Source organism: Hakea prostrata, chromosome 2 (assembly GCF_041222555.1).
Source record: "Hakea prostrata isolate BN-2017 chromosome 2, UWA_Hpros_2, whole genome shotgun sequence".
Lineage (NCBI taxonomy): Eukaryota > Viridiplantae > Streptophyta > Magnoliopsida > Proteales > Proteaceae > Hakea > Hakea prostrata.
The window spans coordinates 21220344-21230579 of record NC_142601.1 but is presented as its reverse complement, the minus strand read 5'-3'; the positions used below and the strand labels follow the sequence as shown (position 1 = coordinate 21230579).

Here is a 10236-nt window from a genome sequence, read left to right as displayed (position 1 = left end):
TGGGGTGAGAGAGGCTTGAACTCTCGACCTCAGGATAACTCAGACAGCTATGAGACCTACGCGCTAGCCAACTGCGCCACCACCCCGGATTGTGAATTTTAAGTCCATGAGAAGCTACAAATTGATTTTGTTTCTGCTTTCACTATGAACAGAGTTTGTCATCAGTAAGGTGATTACGGCTCTATCTCTCCCCCTTCTTGTTAGCTTTATTCTTTTTTGATGTTTTGCTAACTCAAGATAAGAAGAGAGGACTTTGCTACACAAAACAAAATATTGAAAAATGACAAAGGATCATCTTACCTCAACCCCTAATTGGATGGAAAGACATGTGAAAGTCCATTTAAAGGAATAGAGAGGTTAGTAGAAGAGATATAAAATATGATTCACCTGGTCCATTGTTTTGGAAAGCCAAAACTTTTCAAAGTTTTTTCTATAAAGTTCCATTCCAATTTGTCAAGTGCATTGCTCATGTCTAATTTGATGGCCATCTCAAGTAATAGTGTGACCGAACTTTACCTTTTGAATTGAAACTAACGGACAAAGCTTAAATTAAGGTACTAAGAGGAATCAAAATACTCCTATGGATCTGACCTTTAAGAAAAAGAAGAAGATAAGCGAGAGAGCGAGACACCAAGACAATTGGCTAAAAGCATAGACATGCCAAAACTATACCCAATTGGTAGTGGCCACCTTTTTTGTTAGAACCATTAATGAGCGAAAGGAAATGATGAATAAAACCTTAGTTGTATTATTCCATATCTTATATCTTATAATATAAAATAATGAACAGAGGAAGAAAGAAAATGAAACTTAAAATTCGTTTTTTAAAAGAGAACTTTGTAAAGTCACAAAAGATTAAGGGCAAGATATGGATTATGAAATTATCTAACTATGACTAAACAAAATTTGCTAAACAGAGTATACTGTGGTGCAAACTTAAGAAACACTTTGGGGAGAGTCGCTGCCAATTTGGCATAGTCTTAGGGTATTTATGCTCCCAATTTTCTTGGGTGTCTCTAAAATTTTTCCTAAACTTTTTTATTTTAAAACAATGAGGAACCCTAATTTCTAGATTGTTCTACCTTAAATATGTTTAGTATTTCGGTGGATCAACCCATAAATTTTATTATAGTGTTTGATTATAAGTAAATCCAACATCTAGTTCCCTCATAGATATTGCACTCTTGTGACAGGAACATCTAATTTCCATTGTCTTTCTCTATTAAGTTGCTGGGTTTTACTAGAAGCAATGGCCTTAGGTAAGGCTACCCCCCCCCCCCAGCCCTTACTTATTTCTCCTGATGATGGAACTCTTCTTTAGGTTTCTGGTTGAATATAGATACTTGAATCTCTTTAAAGGCATTAAGGTAGCTAGGAGGGCCCCTGAGGTTACTCATCTCTTCTTAATTGATGACTTTGTCCTTTTTTGTCAAGCCAATAAGGAGGATGTCCTGGCTGTGAAAGTAGTGATTCAACTGTTTTCTAACCTTACTGGCCAAGTCATCAATTCGGAGAAGAGTGAGGCATTTTTTAGTAGGAATGTGGCTCTTGCAGACAGGACTGGACTCCTTCAGCTCTTGGGGTTTAAAGAGATGAACAAGAATGTTGTTATTTAGGAACCTTCTAGAGCCAAATCTAAGTAATCTCAAACCATTACTTGCTAAGATGCATAGGGAGCTCCCGACATGGAAATCCAAGTCCCTGTCATGTGTAGGAAGAGGTGTTCCAATCCAATCTATTATCCAATCCCTCCCCTTGTATCATATGAATTGTCTTGCTTTCTCCAAAATTGTTTGCACAACTGGATAGGATTTATCAATGTTTTTGGTAGGGTGCTCCTCAAGATGGAAGGAAGTTGTCTCTCATTGCCTGGGATAAGTGTTGCTTACCCAAATAGTTGGGAGGTCTCGAGTTTAGGAAGATGGAGAATTTTAACAAAGCTTTACTCCTGAAGTAGGGATGGCTGCTTCTCATAAGTCCCTATGCTATGTGGTGTCAGATTCTTAAAGCTAAATATTTTCCATCCACCTCCTTATTTAATCCTCAAATTACCCAAAAGCCTTAGATCAAAGACTTGGAAAAGCTTATGCTCTTTTGTACCTTAGTTTGCAAGAATGGTTTTCATATATTTGGGGGATCACAAAGATATGTCACTCTAGTTTGATCCATGGGTATAATGTATTTCGAATCATAAGATTGTTTAGATTAATTAACTTTGATCCTCTACCTAGGGATACCAATGTTGCTGAGATGGTGGACAACCAGCATGCCTTGACTTTTGGATATTAATAATTGCTTCGAATTTGCCATTGTTAATCTAACTACCTCTATCTCTCTTACTACAACTAGTGATTTTTGGAAATTTGATATGTAATCCTTTGGAATTTTCACATCTAAAGCTAGCTAGTCAAGCACTGGTTTTGTCTAAGCATCCCTCCTTGAGTAATGCATTTACTGCTTGGTGGAAGTTTTTCTTGCAGCTCTCTATTCCTAAATTCAAAGTTTTCTTTTGGCAACTTATACATGTTGGCAAGGGCGAAGCTAGGATTGAACATTTAGGGGGGCGAATAATGAATCTGGATCACCTCTCCGTTGAACAAGCATTAATGTCTTTTCACCATACATATTATGTGGGCTGATGTGGGACCCACTATGGGTCCCACCTTTAAATTATTTTATTACATTCTAACACGGGATGCACATTAAAAATTTAGTTAAATTAATAGAAGGACTAAAATATAGATAACACAATTATAAGTAAATTATAATATATATATATATAAAGCATAAAAGGTCAAAATTGTGGGAGGAAAACTTTAAGAAATCATGAAAGAAAAATGTGGGAAATGTTATAAAATAAAGAAAAGATACAGAATACAAAGAAGAATTACAAGATCAGTTCAGCACTTATATTGAGTTAGTCATTACATATTTATAATGGAACTAGCATCTTCTCTGGTATGGTAATATCAGAGTCTACAAAGAAATACAATATATGATTCTCTCACACAATAAGATTATCTTGATATGGAAGGATAGATTGCCACCCAAGATAGAATGTGCATAGAATGGAAATATTGACTACCAACATTGTGTAATGAGATGGTTGTGATCTTCACCAATATTGCATCCTAAGGTAGTTGAGATCTTCAATTGGAAGTACAATCTCTTTGGGGGTAATGGACATCCATAAATAAATATTATTTATAACACTCCCCCTTGGATGTCCATCAATAGATAATGTACCTCGTTAAAACTTTACTAAGAAAAAACCCTGTGGGAAAAAATCTTAATGAAGGAAAAAGAGTATACACATCTAAATAATACGTATTAGTAGCTGCTTCATTAAAAACTTTACTAGAAAAACCCAGTGGAACAAAACCATGGTGAAGGGAAAAAGAGTGTAGCACGTATTTTACTCCCCCTGATGAAAACATCATTGAGTATCTTTGAAGACGCGCACTCAAATATCATATACCAACTTCTCAAAATTTGAAGTAGGCAACGCCTCAGTAAATAAACTTGTCAAGTTTATCACTTGAACAAATTCAATGAACATAGATTTTACTATTTCATTGAAGATCATGAGTGAAGAAGAATTTCGATAAAATATGCTTTGTTCTATCTTCTTTGATGTATCATCCCTTCAATTGAGCTTTGCATGCAGTTTTTTCTTCATATAATATTGTTGAAATTCTTTCTTCTAGTAGAAGATTACATGCTTCATGAATGTGTTGTATCATTGATCTTAACCAAATGTATTGTCAACTTACTTCATGAATCACTATTATCTTTGCATGATTTCAAGAAGAACAGCAAGAACAAGAACAAAAAAAATAAGAGAACCTGCAAAATCTGGGTGGCCAAAAGAAGATCCAAAGAAGGTGTTGCAGCCGCTTCTAGTGGCAAAATTTTCTCAGTGAAGAAGAACCTTTCTACAGTGGATTCCACATATGCAAATCAAAAGGAGAAGACCTTACCTGCAGGAGAAAATACATCCAACAATGAGAGAGAAAGAAGATCGAGGGAAGAAGATGGAGTTGCAGGAACGATGGGAGAATCTTGGAAACAAATCTTGGGCAACCATATTGAGAACCGGGTCTAATAAATAGTTATTTTTTTGTTAAAACAGGTAATAAGATGGGTCACTTTCACTTAAAACCCTGCCTTATAATTTGAGCCGTTCATTAAGAGTAAGCCACATGTCAATTTGTGGTGCCACACTGCTATGCACAGCAGGGAGATGTGCACTACAGAGGATACTTTTCCTTTGTTTTTCTCCCACATGCAAAAACATGTTGGGAACTTTTGCCTTTAATGCTTGATATAGGATAAATTTGTGGCTCACATTTTCATGATTGGACTAATTTTATTCAAGAAAAATTTAAGGATTGTGATGACATAAATAGAATAAATCAAATTTGGAGTGATTTATGTTGGTGTATATGGTATACTAGAAATAAAGCTTTATTTTGTGGTATTGATGCTTTGGTTCTCTACTCCATGAATCATTTTGCTTCTCTTTGTGCAGATATCTATAACACCACTGATAGCCCCTTGCATGTCGGAATCCTTCAAACTCCTAGTATGGATGCTCCATTGGAGGAAGTGGATTATTTCCAAATTTATGTGGATGGAGCATGGGATTACAATACTCACAATGGAGGTCAGGGATGCATGGATTTTTGTTCGCGGCTGCGCGGATATCCATCCGCGCAGCCGTTAAAACTTGACACGTGGATGAAATAGTCATGAACGCTTTAGATTCTACAAATAGATTTTTATATGTAAAATGTTTAACTTATTACAATTATTCATCCCTCAAACTTTTTAAATTTACAAAAACAATCCCTGCTCATCTCGATGAACAAGAATCCTAAACTTCGTCAGCCATACAAGCTCCTCTAACCCGTCCAACATATACAAGACCATGAGAAACGTGGATGGTATACTGGTACATTGAAGGAATCTACCAGACTACCTCAACTTCACTCACTAATCCCTACAGATAAGATCAATTTAACATTTTGGGGTTAACCAAGATTAGCTTAGTTCTGCTCAGAAAATAATGTGAGCTGATCATGAGTATTTAAATGACTTACCAACTTGGCCATATCCATTAGGCAAGATGACAGAAGATCTAAAATCTCTGATCGTGAAGAAGGAATCCCATCTGGGGTTCCTTGTATGTTCAGTATCATAAGCCCCCCAGGACGATCTCTTCAGCTTTGGCCAACAAGAAGGATTGAATGTCTGCTGCAAACTGAGTTGAATAAGCTTCTACTACTTCCTTTGGTGAGCTTCCATAATGGATTTTTCCTTTGTTCTATGCGGTGAGTTCTTATCCAACACCTCATCAGGCACCTTAGAGAGCCAGTGAAACGCAGAGGATGAGTGCACCTGACGGAGAGAGACTTTGGGAAACAAGCGACCATGGAAAGATCCTGGCACAACTGCTGCATAGTATGGCCGGTCCAGAGGAAGAGAAGTAAAGAGTGTGTTGAAATCATTTGAGATATGATCATTGAAGAACACCTGAAATTCTGGGATCTAGTGGGTGCTTAGGCCTTCTGATCAATACTTGTAATGCCATAGCCGAACTCTCCCCCGACATTGATTTCATCATCTCCCCTGAATTCACCTCAAAGGTCCGTTCCCAAGCTCTGAATTCACTCACAACACTGGGCGATACCGTTCGATCCATACTATTGGACTTCGAATCCGCAATTCAGAACGAATCATCGAAAACCCCATCCATCCTCTCACTCGATACGCGCTGTTGGTATTGCCGGCAACGGAGGAAGCAACAGGGATAACCAAAGGAGCCCATCGGTGGTTTCCGGCAAAGCCAAGGTCAACGATGGAGGGATTAGAGGAGCTTGTATGGCCGGACGAAGTGTAGGATTCTTGTTCATCGAGATGAGCAGGGATTGCTTTTGTAAATTTAGAAAGTTTGAGGGATGAATAATTGTAATATGTTAAATATTTTATATATAAAAATCTATTCGATAGAATCCCAATCGTTCGTAATTTTACCATGACGTGTCAAGTTTTAACGGCTGCGCAGATGGATATCCGCGCAGCCGCGAACAAAAATCCAGGATGCATATACTTTGGGATGCTAAAGGAGGTTTTATTGCTGCCCATTGCAAGAATGGTTGTGCAAGCTCTACTACACTTATTGAGCTTTTGACAATTAGAGATGGACTATTATTAGGCAAATCTTTGGGTGTCTCAAACATCCAAGTTTCAGATTGTCTACCGGTGGTGCTTGCTCTCTAAGGTTTTAACTAATTGCTTGATTAGATAAATCATAGTTTGGTTTTTGAAATTCATAGGATTGTTAATGACTTCACTATTGTGCACTTTAATTTTATTCCTAGATATAGCAATACTTTTGCTAACTTTTTAGCAAAGGGAGCCTGTCACTTATCCTTTTCTAGATCATGGTGGAATATTCTGCCTCTCTTTATGGTTGATGTTTCCTTATATATCAAGAATTAAAAAGCAATTCCATTAAGTAAGACAATTTAAGCCAAGAAACTTGGACGATAATAAGGAAACATCAACCATAAAGAGAGGCGGAATATATATAGTAAATTGACACACTTTATTTCAATACCTTAAGAGGTATATATTCAAGATATACAAAAAATGTCTGTCTAAAATGAAATGTACAAAGAAAGTATTTACAATCATTTAGGAAGGTGTAGAATCAATCAATTAACTAGCTAATATAAATTATATTTTGACCATCAATCAATTAGCTGGCAGATTGGACGGAGCAAATAAGGCAAATTAATTTTTACCATCAATCGGTTAGCGATTGGAGGGGCAAATAAGGTAGATTAGTGACGTGAGTTGTCATGCTAAGACTCCCCCCAAGTTGGAGCATGGAGATTTCGAACACCCAACTTGGATATAAGCTGATCAAAGTGTTCACGCCCAAGCGATTTAGTAAAAACATCAGAGATTTGTTGACTTTTGGCAATTTTGACTGGCTGAATAAGACGTAGTTGAAGCTTCTCTCATATAACATGGCAATCGATCTCGATGTGCTTTGTACGCTCATGGAAGACAGGGTATGCAGCAATGTGGGGAGCGGCTTGATTGTCACAACGTAAAGGAATTGGATGGAGAACAGGCAATCTAATGTCACATAATAGGTAAGATAACTAAGTGAGTTCACATGTGGCAACAACCATTGTCCGATATTCAACCTCATCTGAAGAATGGAATATTGTAGGTTGTTTTTTTGTCTTCCACAAAATAAGGCTAGATCCATGGAAGGTACAATAGCCAATTGTAGACCGACAAGTCATTAGACAAGTGGCCCAATTTAAATTACAATATGCTTAAGGGTCAAGTGTTGAATCAATAGAAAAAAAAGAAGCCTTGATCAAGGGTAGCCATAAGATAACGTAGAAGTCGATGAGCAACGTCTAAATGAGGTTGGTTGGTGCATGAATTGACTAAAAATGTTTACCACATACACAATGTAAGGCCGAGTACCAGTTAGATAGATTAATTGACCAACCAAGCGTCTATAAGTGCTAGGGTTAGCAAGAATATCACCCATTAAATCTGTCAATCTAAGATTTTGCTCCATTGGTGTATCAGTGGGACGAGAGCCAGTAAACCCACGATCAAATAAGATATCTATGACATGTTTCCTTTGACAAAGATAAAGTCCCTTGGTAGAATGAGTAACCTCAATACCCAAAAAACACTTGAGCGTACCAAGGTCCTTAATGTAAAAATGTTGGTGAATCATGGCTTGGACAGATTGAATCAAAGTATTGCTAGAAGCAGTGATGACAATGTCATCCTCTCAATGTCTCAATGTGAACAATGAATGGTCCACTTGGGGTTAGAGAATCCAAATTCATGTAATGTAGTGGAGAACTTAGTGAACCATTGTCTAGAGGCCTATTTGAGTCCATATAAAGACTTATGTAGGCGACACACTAGGTTCTCCCCCTTTTGACGATAACTTGGTGGGGGAACCATGTGAACCTCTTCATCAAGATCTCCTTGAAGGAACACATTGTGAACATCCATTCGGTGTAAAGTCTAGCCACGTGTAGTAGCAAGAGCAAGAAGGACAAGTAATTGAGGGCAAATGTATAAAATCCTCTAAAATCCTAACTCGATAACCCATCGTTTCAAGTCTACAAACCTAAAGTGCAAGTAGAAGGCAACTTTGGACCATCCAAGTTGAGACTGAAAGTTCGAAAATCAAACTTATGGACTTGGATGTACTAGAAGAAGACCCGGTCACCCTAACTGATTTCAAGAGGAGAAAGAAAGTCAATCCGGAAGGCATAACAAGGAGATTTTGGCATGCACGAAAACCTATGCTAGAGGACTCCAATGCCAAGGCAAAGTATACAATTGATCTAGAAATGTTTAGAGGATTTTACACGTTGAAGCCCATCAAAAATGGTTTAGCATGTAAAAGATATAGGGCTGGTTGATTGGGGTGGGTGATTTGGTTTGACCAACCGCCCCCTGCCAAGAAAAGGGCAGTTTTAGGAATTTGAGTAAAAAAAACCCTATTTTGTTGCTTTCTCACCTCATAATTGATTTTGTTTTATTCTTTTTTTTTATGCTAATGGGAATCTAAAAGCATGGGAGAGGAGAAGAGCTTGTAATTTAGGGAGATTCTTGCATGTGAAGCAATGCCAAAGCACAGTTTGGGAGGATAATTGCATGTGAAGGTAAAAAGACTTAGAAACCCTTCATTCCAACTACTTTTCAGAGTATTTATGATGGATGTTTTTAATATTGATGATAGTTGTAGAAGTTGGGATGAATTGAAAACTCATTCTTGTTCCCCATTATGTTTTCCAAACCTATTAAGTGATGAATCATTTTATCTTTTCCATTTGAACCCAATTCATCTTCTCTAAGATGCCCGTGGGCGGCTCTCTAATAATCAAATTGGGGCTTTTTTTTTTATTGAGAACTAATTGGAATGTTTGAAAGATGTTTTTGGGATAATACTATTGTCTGATTAAAGTCCCAAACAACCCCCCCCAAACCCCAAAAAAAAAAAAAAAAAAAAAAGAGTTGATTTTGAAAAGAGCTCAAAATAGAGTAATTTGATCTCATCCAAGGGGCAGACAACCAAGGGCGGTCGACCTGCCTTGGGAGGCTTGACTTGTCGCCCCCTATCCGAAGAGCGCTAGTTGGATTCGTATGACACTTGTTTTGATTCCCAACTTAAACCTAACTTAGTCTTTATGTTTCTTAAGCTGCTTGTATCTTATTTACAGTCTTGAATTTGTGGATTTCTTGGACATTTGGAGATCATTCTTGTCCTTGAAAGGTGAGGAACACATTATCCTATATTGTGTATTTGACTTGATTCTATTTTTTGTTATTACAAATATCAAATATCTTCTTATGAATTGCGAGAGACTTTGTACAAATAAAAGGTAATTTGACGTTTATGTTTATATTACTATTTGATTCATTTAAACGATGATTGTGAATTTAATGTGTTGAAAGTTTGGTGGTAGAATATTATATATATACACCAACCCGAGGTTGTGGATTTACCCATTACTCCTTATGCCTATGCATCCACTTAGACTCACTAGGTGCATGGTCAATAAGTGTCTAAATGTATTGGTTAGTAACCTTGATGAGTGATACTACCCTCTCGGGGGGGGGGAAAAAGGGGGAAGGGGGGGGGGGGGGGGGGGGGGGGGGGGGGGGGGGGGGCCGGCCCCGCGTTCTACTCATGTAGTGGTAGAGTTGCATATGTCGGGTTGGGCTCAAGGTGGGAAAGACGGTTTGAGTGCCATGAGGAGTGATGGGGGGTTCCCCAATTGGGGAAAAGGTTAAGAAATGGTACTCCAAAAGATGGTTTGAATGCCATGAGTAATATAATTCCTAGGTGAGAAAGATACTGGATCAAATAGGCACGAAGCATGAGGAAAGGTATCTAGACCACATGTAGCACGAGACATAATTGACCTTGCATTTGGGCTAGACTTATCCTTAACATGTGCTAGTTCTCAGACAAAATGGTGTTGGTGAGAGAATGGTGACCTAATCCCCAGCCACAGTATAATGTGACTTAATCCCATTGCCGCAAAGAACCCAAAAAATGGCTTGAGTGTCGTGAGGAAGAGTGACACGACTGCCTAGAGGAGGCTAATGTTGTGACTTAATGTTTGTTTACCATGGAGACTTCATTTGTTAGATTCTAGGATCATGCTTGCATAT

At 37.9% G+C, this 10236-nt stretch overlaps 1 non-coding gene across 1 annotated transcript; it reads right to left on the bottom strand.

Moving 5' to 3' along the window:
* Positions 1 to 86, bottom strand: TRNAM-CAU (transfer RNA methionine (anticodon CAU)). The gene is given in 2 exon segments: positions 1 to 36; positions 49 to 86. It is a non-coding gene; the product is annotated as a tRNA-Met (tRNA).
* Between the last annotated feature and the right edge of the window lie 10150 nt (positions 87 to 10236).